General features: G+C 40.5%; 1 protein-coding gene across 3 annotated transcripts in view; it reads right to left on the reverse strand.

The window, feature by feature from the left end:
- The window catches only part of PLPP1 (phospholipid phosphatase 1), a 131656-nt gene that overhangs the window by 44995 nt on the left and 67131 nt on the right, over positions 1 to 19530 (reverse strand). The window lies entirely within an intron of this gene.

Here is a 19530-nt window from a genome sequence, read left to right on the forward strand (position 1 = left end):
TCATTCTCTGAGGTTATGTCTTCACTACCCACCAGATCGACAGGTAGCGATCGAGCCAACGGGGGATCAATTTATTGCATCTAGTCTAGATGTGTTAAATCGATCCCCGAGCGCTCTCCCGTCAACTCCTGTACTCCAGCACCGTGAGAGGCGCAGGCAGAGTCGACGGGGGAACGGCAGCCGTCGACTCACTGTGGTGGAGACACCACAGTAAGTCAATCTAAGTACATCGACTTCAGCTACGTTATTCATGTAGCTGAAGTTGCTTAACTTAGATCGATCCCCCTTCCCCCCCCCCCCGGAAGGGTAGACCAGGGCTGAGAGTCAAAAGACCCATTTTAACCTACAAATAGGCTTATCACGCATATTCTAAAGCGTTACCCTTTTCCATCAACCCTGGACATCAACAACAAGGACTGAAACATTCCACATAGTGCAAAGCCTGGTTGAAGAGGTTTTGCACAAGAAAGTTTCGTAAGGGCTGGGGGAAATGTAGTTTCCCACTAAAAGCCCCTATGCAGGTGGTATTACCCTGAGGATCTGCACTGTGCTACTCCAGTACAGTCCCCAACTCCTGTACAGTGCTGCAGAGCTCTCTACCTAGGCAAGAGAAGATTTGGGGGTGATCAAGCAAAATGAAAAGTATACCTAGATCTAAGTCATTCACAGTAAAACAGTAAGTATTATTTTTGGTGTCCTTTGGCACCTCTGTAGTCTGTTTAACAGAAAACAAGCCCTGAATCGGAGCCACTCTCAGAGCCATTGCAATGAAGTTTACTGAGAACTAATGATCAAAGTATAATTTATTCTGAAGTCTTTTTAACTTCTGTGATCCTACATAGAGATTTTGGGGTTGGAAGATAAAGCTACAGTGTTATGAAAACACTGGAGAAAAGCAAACATAGCCCCAATTTTCAAAGAAGAAATTAAGAGAGTGATCCTAGCAATTACAGTCCTATATGTCTGTCTTGTACCATTAGCAAGATAATGGAATAAAATGCAGAGGGAAAAACATCAACATTACAGATCCCTTTGAAAGTAGCAGCATGGATTTAGAGAATAAATATCACCAGAAAAAAAAAAAAAAAACTTTGTTCTTTTAAGAGCACTACCAAATTAGTGGATGAAGGAACACTAAGTGTCATGTATTTGGAGTTCAGTAAAGCATCTGATACTATGTCTCACACATTTTCTTGGAAACTGAAATTCAGTTAGAGTGGATAGAAATACTCATATCAATGGAAGACTGGTTAGGAAGCTGAAATATAGTCAAGAAAGTGAAGTTCATTCTACACACACAATTGCTGTTCATTTAACTAAAAAAAAGTTAAAAATCACAAATTAAACTGTACAAAATGCCACGTGGAAATTCTAAATTCAACTTAATGTCTTATATTTAAATTGATTCCTTACCAAATTAAGCTAATCCAATATAAACCTGTTTGATCAAAATAGATGTTAGTTAAACCAGAGCAAGTTGTGTGAAGTTAAGCTAGTAGTGTACTGCCAAGATCAGCAATAGAGCTAGTCTAATTCAAGTATTATAAAATTTACACACAACACCAAAGAAGGAATTGCTAAGAAACCATACAAGAATAAAAAGATATGGGCTGAAAACAGAAGATTCAGCTCGGGGGGAAAAAGGGCGGGGAGGGAGGCAAACCAATAGATCTAGGAAAAATCATCTAGCACATGCTAAACAAGACCACATAATACGAAGAGCTGTAAGGCTAAGATGAAGGGCAATAATGGACTGCATGCTAAATTTGAATTTGTCATAATATATTGGCCAGACAAAAGCAACTCTGGGTTAAATATGTAAGACTTCACATAGGGGGAAACTCTATATGACTCTGGTACACTTGCACCTACATTACAACTATATTTCCTAGGATCCCATCACTGGAAAGATATTGCATGGCAGGGGAGGAGCCAAAGACAACTCTGAAAAAAAAAAAAATTAAACAGATGACCAAATGGACTGATTTAAGGAAGGAGAGGTTAAAGAGCCAGATCTGTATAAGTTGGCTAAACAATGAGTAATGGGGAGAAAGTCTAAACATGTCAAAAGGGCATAAATAAGGAAGAGCAGAGTTTAGTGTGGCACAAGAGGTTACATCTAGGAGACATGGGCTGAACTGAAGGGAAAATGGAGGCTGAATACTAGGCAACCTTCCTGACCTAGAGGTGTATTAGACCAATTTAAGGAAAGTGATGGAAGCCCCATCACTTGGAAAAATTAAACCTAGTCCAGTCAAACACAGTAGCAAATCTACAACAGGGAACAACCCCACAATGGTAGGGAAAGGGACCAGATGAGCACAGAACGGAAATAAAATTTAGATGAGACAAGCTATGCATTGCTGTTTTAATCAAATATGTAAAAAAAGCCAAAGGGCTCTGTATACTAAGCAGGAAATTATCCCTAACATTTTCAAATTGTCAGGATATGATTTAACAAAATTATATACTTCAATCTACATGTGTAGAATATCCCACTTTTTTTGAAGCTAGAAAGGAGCAGGCAAACTACCATCCAGCAACAAAAATCTAGATCTATTTTATAAAAATCTATTCTCTATTGATATACCATGTACTCACATGTCTAAGTTCTAAGAACATAAACGGGAATTCAAGGCTTGTGCATTTTTATATACACAGAGTAGGAGGGACACACAAGAAGCATAACCTTTACTCCTCCCCATCTGTAGAAAGATTTTTTTTAAAAGAATTCAAAGATAAATAGGGATAGAGAGAGACTCCTCAACAGCTGCTACAACACAGTCCATATTTTGAAAAACTCTAAGAGCTTCCCCTTAATAAACTTGAAATTTACTATGTCTAAGATTTCCAGTGGGGTCCGCACCTCCATTTGAATTTTTTTTTAAATGAAAAAAAAAAAAAAGAAATGAAAAAGGGTTAAAAACCACTGATCTAGACAAGGCCCCCTTTTCCTCCCTTCCCCTCTGACAGGATGTTGAGCAACATTAATATTTCTGTTAAGTTTTAAAACAACCCTGCACTCCAGAAAGGATTTCAGGCTTTAAAAGGAAACACAGTAGTGGCAGTTAGACTGGAGCCAATGTGTTCTTTCAATAGGGCTTAGATCAATCTCCTCCAGACAAAGAGTTCAGACCTGTTACAAAACAGTTTGAAATGTAACCAAGATATAGATGCTTTCAGTTAAAAACTTAGCCATTGAGCAACTGATACAAATGCTATTCTAACCAGCACACTGCTGCTGGACAGAGGATTATTTTTTCACATAAATTCTCAAAGATTTCAGACGACATGTAGAAAATGTTATAATATACTATATATAAATTATTATTATAAAATATGTTATAAGGTCAAGTGTGAATAGTTTTCTAAATCATTCCTAATTGCACTCAGGAAAGAGACCATCTGCTTAGCAGTTATCTGCAACTATTCAGAAAAGCTTGGAAAAGTTCTGAAAAGGCATCAGTTTTGAAAAAAAGAGGAGATCCAAAGAAGAGGCAGCCAAAAACAAAAACTGTAAATCAAATCCAGAGCCATATAAATAAGATTAAAAAGGGTAGACAATGCCAGAAGCGCCTCAACTCAGTAAGCTGTAGTTTTGCAGAGGGGTTTAGGGAAGGTTTGTCACTAGAAATCTTTTCTCCTACAAAATACAAAATTGAACATGGCTCTGTTTCAGGAAGCTCGGCAGATAGCAGGGTTCTTTTCAAGTGTCAAGATATCGGACGATATAAATATGATATCTACATATTTGAAGAGCTACTATAAAATTCTCTCCCGCCCCCCGCCAAGTTTTATTAAGACAGACAGAAAGGACATTTCCTGCTAACTCACTTACAGGACAGAGACTGTACATTCTAGTGAGTCAGGTAATTATGAAATAGAAAAGATGTTGCATTTTGATTCGCTTTCTCTTCCCCTCAGTGTTCCCTGCCAAGCCCAAGCAGCCAGGCTCAGCATGTGGGGAGTCTGATGGAACCCTTCCCCAGCGTCACAGAGGACATGAAGCTGCTGCTAAGTATCACAATAATGAGAGCTATAAGGTTTGTCCTCACTGTAGAAGTAACTCTTACTCCGGTAGAAAGAAAAGGAGTACTTGTGGCACCTTCGAGACTCCTTTTCTTTTTGTGAATACAGACTAACACGGCTGCTACTCTGAAATCTTGCTCAGGTGTTGCCCCAACATAGCTCCCATCCACACACAAGAGCCTCTGATCTGAGTCTGGTGATGCTTTACATGTGGGCTAGCCAGCCAATCCTCGGGCTAGGATACAGCCAGTATGCTGTTTACACTCGGGCTGGTAAACATGCCCACTTTTCAGCAAGGATGCAGGCTATACCACCTGAGTGCTGACAGTCTTCCAAATGTCCCATGTGCCCAAAAGTTCTCCCACAATTCATTGGCTCAGCTTCCTGCAGCACTGACCATGAAACGTGACCCCAGAAGTCGTAGCTTCTGACACGAGAGAGTACAGCACAAGTATGGATACAATTGAGTGGAATCACTCAAGCATGGCTGCCCACACTGGGGCAACTATCACTCAAGTTACCTCTGCACTGAAAACATATCCTTATGCCACGGCTACACTGCATGCCAGTTGCAGCAGCATACACGTAGCTGCACGTCTCAGTGAAAAAACGGACTGTGTCCACACAGTGGTGTGTAGCTACATACGTAGCGAAAGGCTATGGCGGGAGGAGGCAACAGAGGGAAGGACACAATACTGCTACGAATAGCAGCGCAGACAGGGAAGGCGCTGCTTGCAGGGACTAGAGAGCTGTGTACACCCAGAGTTCAGGTGAGTCTTTCCTCTACTCTTCATCAATGCCTCACCATCTATACGTTGTGCTAGAGGGGCGTGTAGTGCACGTACTCTACATGCCACCAAAAGGCGTGTGCAGTGCAGATGCACCATTAGGAATAGCTAACAGTTGCCCCCACAGTGCAGCAGCTCCAACCTGTCATTTCATGGTAGATAATGAACTACAGAAAGAGCTTCTTCTCCTGGTTCTCCCACTCTGAGGTGAATGGTTGGTCGGTGGATCTACATGTCAGAGATCATGAGGCAGCAGTTAACCGTCAGGCATCAAGCCAAACAGCTCCAGAAAAAGGATCACTACCCCTTCAACAATCAAAAAAACAAAAACAAAAAACCAAAACAAAACGCCACCACCACAACATTGTTAAACAAGTACATTGGGCTTTTTTGTTTTGGGGTTTGGGGTTTTGTTTGTTTGTTTGTTTTGGGGGGGGGGGGAAGCGTCTTGTTTTTTGTTGGTTTGTTTTTTTAAACTAAAGAAACTGTCAGACTGGCTTAGATGATCAATCCATCTAGTCCATTGTTGTCTCATTAATACTGGCTAGTACCAGCTGCATCAGGAAGAATAAATCTTGCAGCAAGCAGTTATGGTTAACCTGCCCCCAGAAAAAAATTCATCCAAACCACTCCTGCCATAGTTAGAGACTGGGTTGTGCCCCAAGCTTAAGAGTTTATATCCCTTCAAAACTTCAACTGTGTGTATTTAATCTTTACTTTCACAACTCTGGATATTCTTGTTATCCACACACGTCTAATACTTTTTTGAACATTGATATCACAGAGACCAAGAGCTAAATATGTTGCAATGTGCAATGAATTCCTCAGGCTAAATGTGAGTGGTGTGATAATGTATTTTCATTTGTCAGTTTTGAATTTGCCACGTTTCAAATTCATTAAATAATATCCCCTTGTTCTTGTATTATGAGGGTGAATTAGAAATTACAGATCTATCTTCTCTATACCATTTATCCTTTTGTATATTTGATCATGTCCTGTCTTATCCATCTTTTCCTCCAGCAATTATGCACCAGTAAATTTGATAAGCCAAGCATTTAAAAAAACTATCAAACTCTAGAAGAGACCAAATGCTAAGCCCTTACATGTCTCAGATTAACTATGAAAATATAACCAGTCTTCACAACACCCTTATGCGTTAGGCAAGTATTATCCCCATATTACAGATTAGGAAAAGGGGATCAAAAGGTTGACTTGACTATGGCCAGAGTGTCCATGTTAGAGCAAAGATTAGCACGCAGAAGCTCTCATGTGCCAATCCTACGCTCAGACCACACTAAGTGTCAAACAGCTAGTAACAATGGTAGTAGAGGACAAAATCAAAATATATTCTTTTGATTCAGCAGTCCAAAGATTGTGTTGCATCAGCATTACATAGAATTTTAGTCGCCAATCAGATTAGTGTGGGGATGGCCATTTTATAGTCAATGTTTTGACACAGCATTTCCAATGTTTCTGTTTGGGGAACATACAATGTGTGCAGATTCCCAGATTTTAGCTGCAGAGCATTTCCCCTGCTTCCAGGACAGGAAGTCTGCTAATTAAGAAAATTCAAGCAAAAATGCCTGCTGTTGAAGACTAGCTTCACCAACTGCATCCATAAGTTGTTTCCAAATGGTTTTCAGGGGGCCTCTGAATGCAAGTGGTAATCGTGCTTAGTTCTAATGGACTGAGAACATGTTAACCTGTTAAACAACCACAGCATAAACCAGTTTTCACACTTTCTAGTAAGCCTGACATTTATCTATATTTATAAAGGCAGAAATATGATTATAAGATAGAGATGCCTTTTAGTTGCACTGCAACTCTTTAGTTACACCAAAATAGCAAATGACCAGGCTATCTGACATAAATGGCATATTGCAGTTAAAAACTTTTTCATATAGTGAAGGTATTATAAAGCTTAGCATATACCTACACAGTTCCACACTGGAGCCCGGATTACACCAAAGACAGCCCCAAACCAAAGGCCAAACGACTGCAAGCAGCAGCATTCCTCAGGAGGCTGTTCTGAGTCTCTGAACTAAACTGTTCACAAAGTGCTGCTGGACATAAAGTTATTTGGTCCTTAGTTGTGAAAATTAAGTCAGTGGAGGCACTTATATCAGGGATGGTCTGGCTCCAGATTTCAAAACTGCATCTTGATTTGTTATAGTTTAAGAGCTCCATGTGTTCCCATTTCCATTTGCTGCTAGTGAATCACTGTTTCAGCAGTAAAAATTAACACTCATGGATTCATATGTCTTGGTGCCATGATCCACTACAACCTAGGTAGGAAAATTTTCCTAAGGGGCTGGGTCACTGCCACATGTTACTTCTTCCTTCCAAACTCACTCCTATCAAACATTACGTATATGGGTCCAAGACTAGCAACATCATCACCTACATAACAGTGATGAACAGGTTAAGTCCACAGGAAGAATCCGTAGGATTGAAAAAGTTCCAAACAAATGAAGTTACACCTTAAATAAGAGAGGAAAGCAGAAGAGAGTTAGCTCTCTCCCCCCTCTAGTCTCTTGTGCGGGGCTAATAAAAAAACCACACACTATTTCGTAAAGTAACATTTTATTCCTTTCACAGCCTGTTCCTCAGCTCCTGAAGAGCCTGTGCGCGAGTGCCTTTGCCATGTCTAACGGATGAACTAATTAAAAACTAGTTCCAGATTATTGCTTCAGACCCAGTTATCTGCAATCTAGGACTGTAAAAAGCTACAGGATTTTAGAGCGCACAGTTTCATCACTGCTCAATTTATCTTCTACCCCAGAAAGTTTCACAAAGAACTCAAGGAAATTTTGCATTAGATTGATAAGTGCAGCTATTGTTTGAGACACTTCCTCAACTTTTTATTGTTAAGGACTGGGTTGTAACTTTGGGGGCAGCAATGTTATATTACCAACATGCAACCTACAGCCTGGAAACTGCAGATACAGATGCTTTTTATATTCCAGCTATATGAAGGAGGATAAAGAAGAAGGCTGAAGAACACGGGTGGAAGGAAAAGAAATTGCCAAGTAATGACTACTTACAATACCTAAAAATTTTACCAAGTTACCAAGACTGCTCAGACGTGCAACATTACATAAAGCTCATTTACATGATCACAAAGCCTTCTGCTACCATTAAGAGAGAACAACAGGAAAAGGCTGTTCTGTGCAACATGCCACTTGGGTTTGGTTTCTCTAATCTCAGCCTCGCTGCTTTTTCATCATGTTCCTCATCCTTCACTAGAACACAGGTGCCACTTGAACAAATCACATACCATGTTAGAGACCATTCTTTTGCACATTATTAAAATCAAGTAGTGCTCGGGACCACAATCAAAGCAGTTCTCTCAGTTGAGAGGGCTTGACTGCAACTTAGCCTCCTCAACTACCAAAGCAGTAGTAACTGACTGCTATTCCACCCCCATATAGATTTCAACATTTGCAAAACTTCACGGTAACAGAAAGGTTACATGCTTATAAAGCTGACAGTGATGGTGAATACATAGTTCCTTGATCTGTATTCATTATTATGCAGATGGTCTGCTCATCTACACCTAAGCTGCACCATGCTCCTCAACAGGAGAGGATTTCACATTGACCCCTAAACTCTTCCAAGTTATTATACCAGGTCCAGTCAACATAGGTAGTTTGTCAATAGTTGTAATGATTGATTTCAGCATCTATCTATAATTGCAGTATGCTAGGTAATTAAACCTCCCACTCAACCACCATTACAATATGTTTCTCATCTTATTGGCAGTCTCAGTGTTTATGCCAAGTGCTGTGTAAGAACCTGTATGTAGCAGATCTGATCAAGTGGTTTGAGTTATTTTAAGAAGACAGGCTCCAGAGGAGAGAAATAGTGAACATGAAGAAAGCATTTTTTAAATTTTTTATTTTATTTTATTTTAAAGTTTTCCATACTTTTCTGCTGATCAGGGAGTTGGCAAAATGTCCATTCTACACCTCCTAAAACTGGATCCAAAATCTGATTTTTATGGCAAAGTTTGATAATATTTTGATAACAAAACGGTGCAATGCTTCCACCAGTAACACAAGTGGTGCCAGCTCTACAGCCTGGTTATTTTTCTCAGTTTAGAGCTGTGGGTAAAACTGAAGCTCTCTAATGCTTTTCAAGAAGAGTCCACAGAGCCCTCTGCATGCACAACTACATTCTCAGCTGAACAATTACCACCTGTTATGCTCTGATTAGTCTGAGCCACAGCATATTAGGAACAGCCAGTTAATTTTGTTCTGTTTAAATTGAGACACTGGTCATAATTCTATAGTTAAGTTTATTGAGTTTTTCCACCTAAATCACTCATTGTTGTGTTTGACTTGTAATCTTTGTGATCACAGAGATGACTAAGACTACCACATTCCTGTGCTTTCCGAAGGCATTGTTCCTACACTGCGCGTCTTTAGGAAGCTGAACTGGTCACAAATGCCATAAGCAACACAGCACTTCATCTTCCCAGTCAGATTTGGCACACCATTTAGTTAAACAATGCTGTAGAAACCTCTGGAGACATTTTTGATGCATGATGCAGTTAGAGGCTGCCAGATTGGCTAAGTAAACTATTTTGTTATGCTCGAATGATTAAGTGCAATACGAACTCTGACAGAATTGCAAAACTAAATTTCAAAAACTAAACTAAGTTGATGAATAAGTATATTGCTACTAAGTTGTTTGTCTTTTGATAAACAATATTCTACCTTTAAATCGAGACCTATTTTCCACTCACTGATCATTCAGAACGCCATACTCTGCTCTGTATTAAATAAAATTCTATCCTCTCCTGGCTTCTGCGTGAAACAGTTTCCAAAACAGAGAGAGGATACTGTCTCAGTAGCAAAGTGTTGAATAAGATATATTTCAGACAGAAGACCATTAACACTACACAACAGAAAAGTAATCAGATCCTGTATAACCCATATACACATACATCAGGGCTGAATATCTGTACCATTAGACACTCAAAATTCCCCCATAAACCATAATACTAAGTACTAGTTAAATACAACTTAAAGAGTTCAAAAGGATTTCCAACTCAAATAAACCTATGTAGATGGGTTACCAGATGTTCTTCCAATCCAATAGACCAAAATCAGCTTTCTGATACACATGCACAGCTCTGATAAAACTTTTATGGGTGTTGTGTGTGCGCATAACAGTAGGCAAAGTTTGGCCATGTGTTGAAACACCTACAGATATGCCAAAACAGGTTCATGACAAAAGTTGACACATCAAACTCCTGGCAAGTGTACAGCAAAGGATAACATCTCATTTCAAACACATATCAGAGTCAGTAATATGTAAAATGCAATTCTCTGTGGACTACTCTACCACTTTTTTTGTAAGTTGAGAATTTTGTTCGTGTTCAGATACAAGTATTTCTGAACAAGATTACTAAAGGGGTAAAATGTATTAATACCCGATTTATTTGAACTCTTATTCCATTTCCCCACATAGCATTTATGAGTTGGGATATTAAACTGTACATTTCCGGCATTTCTGTAGTGCCTGGAAGCACATCATGCTAGGACACTGTACAAACAGAACTAAAAGACGGTTCCTGTTTTTAATTTGCACAAATGCCTGATACTAACACTGGAGGGAAGAGGTACACACCCAGAAGCCTTCACGACTTAGAGATAAGTATGATCAGATGCCTTTATTAATGCACTGGTTTCACACACATACACCCTTCTGCTCACAAGCCTTAATACCCAGACTGAAGTTGCACAATTCTACTTTAAATTTGAACACAGAACCACCAGCGATGCATACAACCAATCACATGCCAGTGAACAAATTCTTAATTCCAACATCACCTTGATGGTGCTACAGTAGCTGAACACAACTGTAGTGGTGAGGTCCCCTGTGACCATGGAACAAGGCTCTGCAACAGGACTGGAACAAGTCGGAGCCAGAAGACAGATGAAGGCTCTGTTTCTCAGTCTCCCTTCCAACATCCATGCCCTCCCCATTAAAGGAAGCTGCGTGTAAGCCAGGCAGCACAAGTCCAGGGCTATAGAGCCAGAGGCAGCAGCAGAGAACATAAAACTGCTGCTAAGATCCAGCATTCCAGCTTTATATACGAGTTGTAGTGAAGAAGCTAAGCTGTATTTTGAATTCTTTATTTAAAAAAAGTTTCTTTATGTTGGAATTTCATGCTATAGAAAAGCCCATGAGTACAAACTCTGAGAAGTTGTGTATACAGGGGCCTGAAAAACTTTAGTATCCCTGTGGAAGCGTATAAAAGTAGCAATTTAAAAGTCTTAAATATTCTGAAAGGGTAGCCCTAATGAGGAAGAAAGTATTCGAAAAACTAAATTGTGCCCTTGAAATAGTCTATGTTTGAGATGGATTTTTGTGAATTAGGCTTAAATTGGGGTACCTATGCCCCAATTCAAGAGCAAAAAACTATGGAACCACAACAGCTTCTCCGTAAAGTAGTACAGTTTTCACTCCCAGAGCAGACAAAGATAAATCAACCAGTTGGAGTATTCAGACTTGGTTCATGCTCGTACAAAGGGCTGAAACAAACATTAGGTACCTTGTGTGTCAACTATTGCACTAATTGGCAGGTCATCTGCATTTCAACTCACAACCCTTCCCTCCATGCTCTGCTTTCAATGTATAATTAACTTAATTTTAGCTATGGCAATATGTTTCATTTGCTGAAGAGATGGGCTTGTCACAAACCCAGTGCTTCCTCACAAGTGCCACATTTGGAATTTCATGATTACATCCTCCATGGAAACCAAGACATCTGGATTCTGAATTCCCAGCTTTGCCCCAACCCAATGTGTTAACAAAGGGGGAGGGGAGGAATCCCAGAGAAGTCTGTGCCTCAAGTTTTACTCATTTGTACACTGGAAATAACACCTACCTATCCCAAAGGGATAGCAAGAGTTAGTGTTTATAAAGGTCCTGAGAAAAAAAGCACAGTGTCTCTACAAAATGTTTAAAAGTTATAATCAGAAGCACATATATAAACTATAGCTGCATCTGCTAGTTTAATGTACTGTATCAAATTTTAAATGCAAAACAGCTTGATTGTTATGTGTATGTTTCCTTATATACTAAAATATGAGAAAAATATTCATTGATTAGTTGCGCTTATTCACAAACTATGCCTTTATCTTATTTTTTGAAAAGTTACTCTTCCCTCTGCCCCTATTCACCCACACTTTAGTTGAGGAATTAGTTGTATGCCACTTTTCACAAGTTAAAAAAAATATTCAGGAGAGAGAGTGTTCCAGCAGGCACTTTTAAAATGCATTCAGGAAAATCTTTTGAATTAGTTTTTACAAAAACTGGAACCAGGCTTATATCTTGATGCTGATATCATCCTCTGGATAAGCTAATTTCCATTGCGTGGGGGTTATGGGGGGAGGAGGAGGGAGAAAAATATGGCAATTCTAACTTAGCCCTGTACAGATCTCAGGTTGGTTAGATTTATAGAGATGAACACAAGCCCTCCAGGAAAAGACTGATGGACTATAGGGGATGAGGAGCAATGCCACAAAACCAACTCCTTCTACCCCAGGTACCTTCCCACCCACCCCACTCCGATTCTTCTCTATTCAGGACAGCAGAGGGCACCGTGGAGCGCAAGTGTCAATGTGAAAGAAAAATCATCCATGCACGGAAGAATGAAGATTTATGGCTCATCTACATACAAGAAGTTGTATTGTTTTAACACTGGCACAGTTAAAACTGTACCAGTGTTAAAACAATACAACCCTCTTAGTGTGGGCAAAGTTCTACAGTATAAAGATGCTTACACCGGGAGTTATTCACACACAGTAAGGGGAACAAGCTCCACCCGTATATAGCACCTTTTTATTGATACAACTGCATCCATATTAGGGGTTGTGACAATATAACTATACTGTTATAAAAACGAATCACACCCATAACAAAAACCAAAAACAAAACCAAAAAGTTATACTAGTACAAAAAATGGTGTTTAGACCAGGCTTCAGGTTTCCAGCTAAGAAACCACTGAAGAGCTGAGGTCAATGGGAAATTACAAAGCAGGGCAGGGGGAAGGAGAAAAAAAAAAAAGTTTTCTGCATGCTAAAACTTTTACACAGAACAGAGGAAGTGGACCAAAAGTAATCTATTGTTTTGAAGTATTTAGCATTACTTGTTGCCAGCCTGGTAAAATGTCAGTGGCGTCTGACTGCTATGGAGCAGAACATTTTTTTTTTTTTTTTTTTTTTTTTTTAGGACTTCAGGATCCCTGCTACCAATAGCCAGCAAAAGAGAGCCGCATAATGGGATTGACAAGATTGAACACTAGGAGAGGATGTGCTGACCCCAATACTTTCTTGCTCCACTGATTGGCAGATAAAGAGCAAGATTAATGCCAGTGGCACAAAAGACTGCTTGTCAGTTTTAGGAAGAAAGGCACTACAATAGCAGTCAGATGAAAGAATAGAAATTAGGGAGGAACAACGAGTTACAGAACAAAGGGCTGGGCTTACCAGGACTACATACCCTCAGAGCAGCATGGTGTAGTGATCCAAGCACATGACTCGAGGCCAGGAGCTCCCGCATTTTGATGCCAACACTGAGAATAGCCACCCACTAAGGCCTTGGACAAGCCATTTATCCTCTCAGCCTTTGTTCCTCCCACATCTCTAAAATGATAGTACTCACCTTGTGGGGATGTAAGGGGATTAACTAATGAGAGTCCAGTGATTAAAAGTGCTAAGTGTTATTAGCCCCACACCTAGCAAAGAGAAAATGTAGAAACCACCTTTGACAGCTTGAGTTTAATGGCAGTTTAAGAGAGAGTTCATTTTGCTTGGCCACACTGATTTGCACAGCAAGTATGTCCAGTTATTCTGTCAAAGAGTAAAACCAGCCTTTGCAATACCTCAGTTAAAATAACTATCCTATTGACTGCTAGTTACCAATGATGATTTTATACCTTCTACCTCAACTATATCTTGAAAATTAAATCAGAGGCGGACACCAAGACACTGCCCCTCCTTAGTCTACATAGGACAAGTCTTACAAGTATTATAGGGAATGTGCATGAAGCAGAGTTTATATTCTTATTGTGGCTAGAAACCATGTTTAGCTATATTCAGACATGTTCTAGCCTCCAGCCAGACCCTGGGATGCAGTGTGGGGGCTGTACGCCACACCACCTGCTTATTCTGAATCAAGCTACAAGATAGGCTTGGCTAAACTGTGACAACTATGTAGTAGCTTCTACACACCGCCATCTCTCTCTGCTGCCAAGATATGGGCATAGCTAGGGGTAAGAGAATGTGACCAGGACTTCCCCATACCCACCTGATACCTTATGGCTGTATAGGCTCTTGGAGCCATTGACAGATAGCTTAAGCTACACTATGCCTACACTGAAACTGCGACAACAGCACAGTGTTAGTGCTGCAACTGAAACACCCGTAGCACTTCAATGTAGACACTTACTACAGCAACAGGAGGGGTTCTCCCATCGTAGTAGTTAATCCCTTTCCCTGAGATGCAGTAGCTAGGTCAATGGAAGAATTATTCCCTGGACTTAAGGCAGTCTCTACCAGGTGTTAGGCCATCATAACTATAACTCAGGGGTATGGATTTTTCCACCCCTGAGCGACGCTGCTAGGTCGACTTAACTTTTTAGTTTAGATCTGGCCAAAGAGTAGCCTCTGGGATGCTCTAGGTTGCACCAGGGGACCAACCTGACCTCCACCACTACTCCTGCGCTGCGCTCTCCACAGCTGAGGATCTTTGGCCCAGGTGCTCAAAAAGATATTTAGGCAGTTAACTCCCACGGAAATCAATCAATGGGAGCTAAGCACCTAAACGCCCCTGAGGATTTGGGCCCTAGTGTCTACCTAGACAACAAGCTAGAGCATGGATTAGTCTAGTATGGCCTGTCTCCATCCACACTGCCTAGCTTCATATTAAGACCCAATCTGATCACAAGACAAGAGCATTTAAACTGTTCTTAAGCATGTTCATTAGACACTTGTCAAGACCCCATACACACCCTGTTTATGATACACGGCACAAAGAAAGTATCAAATCAATACAGTAGCTAAAAGTCAAAGGAAGGATCCAGTGCAATTTCACCAAAGAGGAAGGATCATGGGAGTTTGAATACATTTGAGATTTGCCTGCAAGAATGGCCAGGAAAAATATTGAGAAGATGTGTGTAAAAAGTCACTAGCACAAGTCAGACGGTCCAGCTGTTTCAACAGTGCAGATAAACGCTAACATTTTCCTGGAAGATTTGGAACAGAAGAGCAGAGTCAACTATAGTAAAATGAAGTGTGCCAGCACCATCGTTTATGGGATTGGGAAAAAGACAACCAACTCCTAGATAACCTTGAGGGGAAAAAAAAATTTATATATATAAGTTCTTGTCCCCAAAACTATTTACGATCATGGGCTGCTTGGCCTGGTAGATGAAGACTCAATTCACAACCAATGTGCTAAAGGAAGGGAGTTGGACACAATGAGATGATGCCCCAATTACAATTCACATTAGGGAGACAACTGGAAATCCAAGCAATATGAAAGAGCTTATTAAAAGCAATTCCAGGTACTCCTGCTACTAAGTCCCCAATTTTTGTGGTTTCACAATCACATTTGCCTTTGTGTGATTAAAAAAAAAACAAACAAAAACAAACAAAAAAAGCTTCACCTCCTCCTCAGTATGGGAAAGGGCCACAAAAACAGAAGAGCAAATTGACTGTGCAACCATAACAGGCAACAGTGACATGGATTAAGTGAGAAGTAAAATTTTAAGAATTCCTGTAATTTTTAATTGTAGTATCATAGGAATCACCTGCACTAAGCATTCAGAGAAAAGTTTGATTTAAGTTACTGTTCCTTTAAATTCAAAGTGAGTCTATTCAGGACAGATCAAGTAACAATACTGTGCATTTTTATAGAACACACACTTGCAATTCCTAGAAATGGTAACAGTACATTTAATAATGGCAGTCTCAGTATACCTGACCTTTAAACAAAAAAAACTTTAATGCAATGTTTGCAATGCCAAGTTTATAATACATAACATAAAATTGGCAGCACAAGTCCTATATTAAATTCTAAAAATATTATAACCTGCATATAGCACATGCTATAGAATTACAGTGTAGTTTTAACTTCTACTCTAATGCTCTTTTCAGATGGAAATAAAAATTTCTCCAACAAACCTAGATGCACTTTAAGCTGCTCTACCTTCTGGAAGAGGGCTTTTGTTTTTTGGGAAATAAATAAAACGACAGACTAAGCAGTTGGAATTCTTAGCCTGCTCTGAAATGAATCTACAAACTCTGTATTTAATCCAAATTTACCCCTCTCCTGGGGTTTGCTTGAGTTACCAACAACAAAAATACAAAATATCACTTAATCAGTTCCTGGGGTTCCCCGGGTGAAGCCTCTCTGCCTGGTTCCAATTCTCTCTGCCTATCCCTACCCAGCCTTATGTACAGAAGAAAAGAACAACGCACAAAGTGAATCAGCAGGAATCAATTACCATCTCCTCAGAGGGCACCAACATTTGCTAACAGGGTGGGTCAAAGGAACGCTACTGCCATGTTGTAACTATGATACACAGCTCAGGCAGTACTCACTCCAGGCAGAGTTTGTTTTTTTCATATAAATGGGCATTATGAAGAGGTGCTTATCCATAGTTGGGGTGGGGTTTTTTTGCCTTTTTAAAATAAATAAATAAAAAATAGCCTCAAAAATCCAGTCTAGATCAATGAAATATGCACAATGATTTAGATTCAGGCTCAGATTCTGATCTGTTATACAATCCCCGTTGTGTTTTGAATACAAGCTCAGATCCTGATCTTAGCTATACAATCCTATTATGTTTTGAATACAAGCTATATATATGAAAAATATGAACTCTTTCAATTGTGTTATGTTTCATGTTATTTTATTACTAAAATTATAAATGAACTCTCAAGTTAGTGAAAAGAAAATATATTCAAAGGCACATTTAACCAGTTAGTACAGCAGAGTACACACAGATGGGAGGTTTTATAAGAAATTCTAGCAACTCTCCCTCCACTGGGCCCAGGGAAAAGAGGAATAAAGACTCCCACTCTCATAGCTCCTGCTGGTAAGCCTTGGCCCACTTATTCTCTCGGATATGAGGAAGACGTTAAGTAAGCAGAACAGTGTGTGGACAACCCAGTGAGGGTCAGGGTGGCAAAAGGTACAATGGACTGGTGGGGGGCAGATGGAGTGGACAGTGACTGTGTGAAGGGACAGCAGGTGGGTGTTAGGAGTGAATGGTAAGAAATGGGGAATTATGTGTACTGGGGATGTCACAACCCTCCAGGTAATTCTTACATAGCTTGGAAAAGGTATTGAACCAACTCTTAGAAGGGCCAAGTGGAGATAGGCAAGGCAGAGGACCAGGGAGGAGACGTCCTCAGACAAAGGAAGGTAGAAGCAAAGAAGACCAGACTTGGAAGTGGACCGCCTCCCCGCCCCCCAGGGAAAAGGGCAGAGACAGTGCCAAGGAGGCTGAGAGGAGCAGGAACTGTCAGTCTCTCTCCACTCCCCACTATTTGGTCATCATCATAAGAACATAGAAAGGCTATACTAGCCCAGTACCCTGTCTTCCAACAGCCATCAGATGCTTCCAAGGGAATGAACAGAACAAGGCAATTTCAAGTGATTCATTCCATTATCCAGTCCCAGCTTTTGGCATCAAGAGCTTTAAGGACACCCAGGGCATGTGGTTGCATTCCTGACCATTGTCACTAAGAGCCACTGATATCCTGCATGAACTTACCTAATTACTTTCTGAACCCAGTTATACTTTTGGCCTTCACAACATCCCCTGCCAACGAGTTCTACAGGTTGACTGTGTGTTGTCAGAAGAAGTACTTCCTTTTGTTAGTTTTAAACATGCTGCTTATTAATTTCGTTTGGTGACTCCTGGTTCGTGTGTTATGTGAAGGGCTAAATAACACTTCCCTATTCACTTTCTTAGCACTATTCATGATTTTATAGACCTCTCAGATACTCCCCCTTAGTAGTCTCTTTTCTAAGCTGACTAGTCCCAGTCTTATTAATCTCTCCTCATACGGAAGCTGTTCCATACCCCTAATCATTTTTGCTCTTCTCTGTACTTTTTCCACTTCCAATATATCTTTTTTGAAATGGGGTGACCAGATCGGTACACAATACTCAAGATGTGGCCGTACCATGGATTTCTAAAGAGGCAATGACGTTTTTGTCTAATCTATCCCTTTCCTAATGATTCCCAACATTAGCTTTGACTGGTGCTGCATTTTTGACTGGTGGATATTTTCAGTCTTCTACTCCAGTCCCCTGCACTCAAGGCAGGACTAAGTATTATCCAGAACAGTGGTTTTCAAACTTACTTGATCGTCCCCTTTTTATGTCCATAGTCATTTATGCCCCCACCCCTCACAAATACATATGCTGCCACCCAACTCAGAAGACAGAAGGGAGAGCAGTGGCTGCTGGCTGGCCACCCAACTCTGAAGGCAGTGCAGTGACAGCAGCAGCACAAAAGTAAGGGTGGCAATGTGAAAAGTGATATTTATCATCACTTTTCACTGCAGACTTGTGCCCCATTGCCACCATTACTTCTGCAGTGCTGCTGCCACCTGGGGCTGACAGCCAGAGCCCCACTGCCTCCCAGTGAGGAATTTTTTGTGGGGGAGCCCAGTGGCAGGGCTCCAGCTGCCAGCCCCAGGGCAGCGAGGCTGTGGCTGTCTCCTTTATCCCAGCCTCCCGGGTGCACATGGCCCTTCTGCAAGAGCCCCTAGCAGCCAGAGCTCTATAAAAACTAAAAAAAAAAAAAAACCCAGCCACCAAAAACACATACAAACACAAATAAATACATAAAATAAAAACACAGGCACACAACTCATACCTCCCTTGACACATTCCTGCGCCTCCTCCCATAATAGTTTGAGAGCCACTGATCTAGACCATCCCTGACAGGTGATTGTCAGGCTAGTTAAGCACTGGAATAAACTGCCTAGGACAGTTGTGGAATCTCCATCCTTGGAGGTTTTTAAGAGCAGGTTAGGCAGTTAGGAAGTTTTTCCTAATGTCCAACCTAAAACTGCCCCCCCTCGCCCCCAATTTAAGCCCATTGCTTCTTGTCCTATCCTCAGAGGTTAAAGAGAACAAATTTTTCACCCTCCCCCTTGTAACCACCTTTTATGTACTTTAAAACTGTTACGTCTCCTCTCAATCTTCTCTTCTCTAGACTAACAAGCTCAATTTTTTTCCAATCCTCCCTCATAGCTCATGTTTTCTAAATATTTAATCATTTTTGTAGCTGTTCTCCAGACTTCCTTTAATTTGTCCACATCTTTCCTGAAATATGGAGCCCAGAACTGGACACAATACTCCAGCTGAGGCTTAATCAGCACAGAGCAGAGCAGAAGAATTACTTCTCTTGTCCTACATACAATACTCCGGCTAATACATCTCAGAAGGATGTTTGCTCATTCTGCAACAGTGTTACACTATTGACTCACATTTAGCTTGTGATTCACTATGACACGCAGATCCCATGGTACTCCTTCCTAGGCAGTCATTTCCTATTTTGTAGATGTGCAACTGACTGTTCCTTCCTAAGTGGAGTACTTTGCATTTGTCCTTACTGAATTTCATCTTCTTTACTTCTGGACAAGCTGAAGAAATGGTCTGATCATTTTGAATTTTA

The sequence above is a fragment of the Chelonia mydas genome, chromosome 5, assembly GCF_015237465.2.
Source record: "Chelonia mydas isolate rCheMyd1 chromosome 5, rCheMyd1.pri.v2, whole genome shotgun sequence".
Taxonomy (NCBI): domain Eukaryota; kingdom Metazoa; phylum Chordata; order Testudines; family Cheloniidae; genus Chelonia; species Chelonia mydas.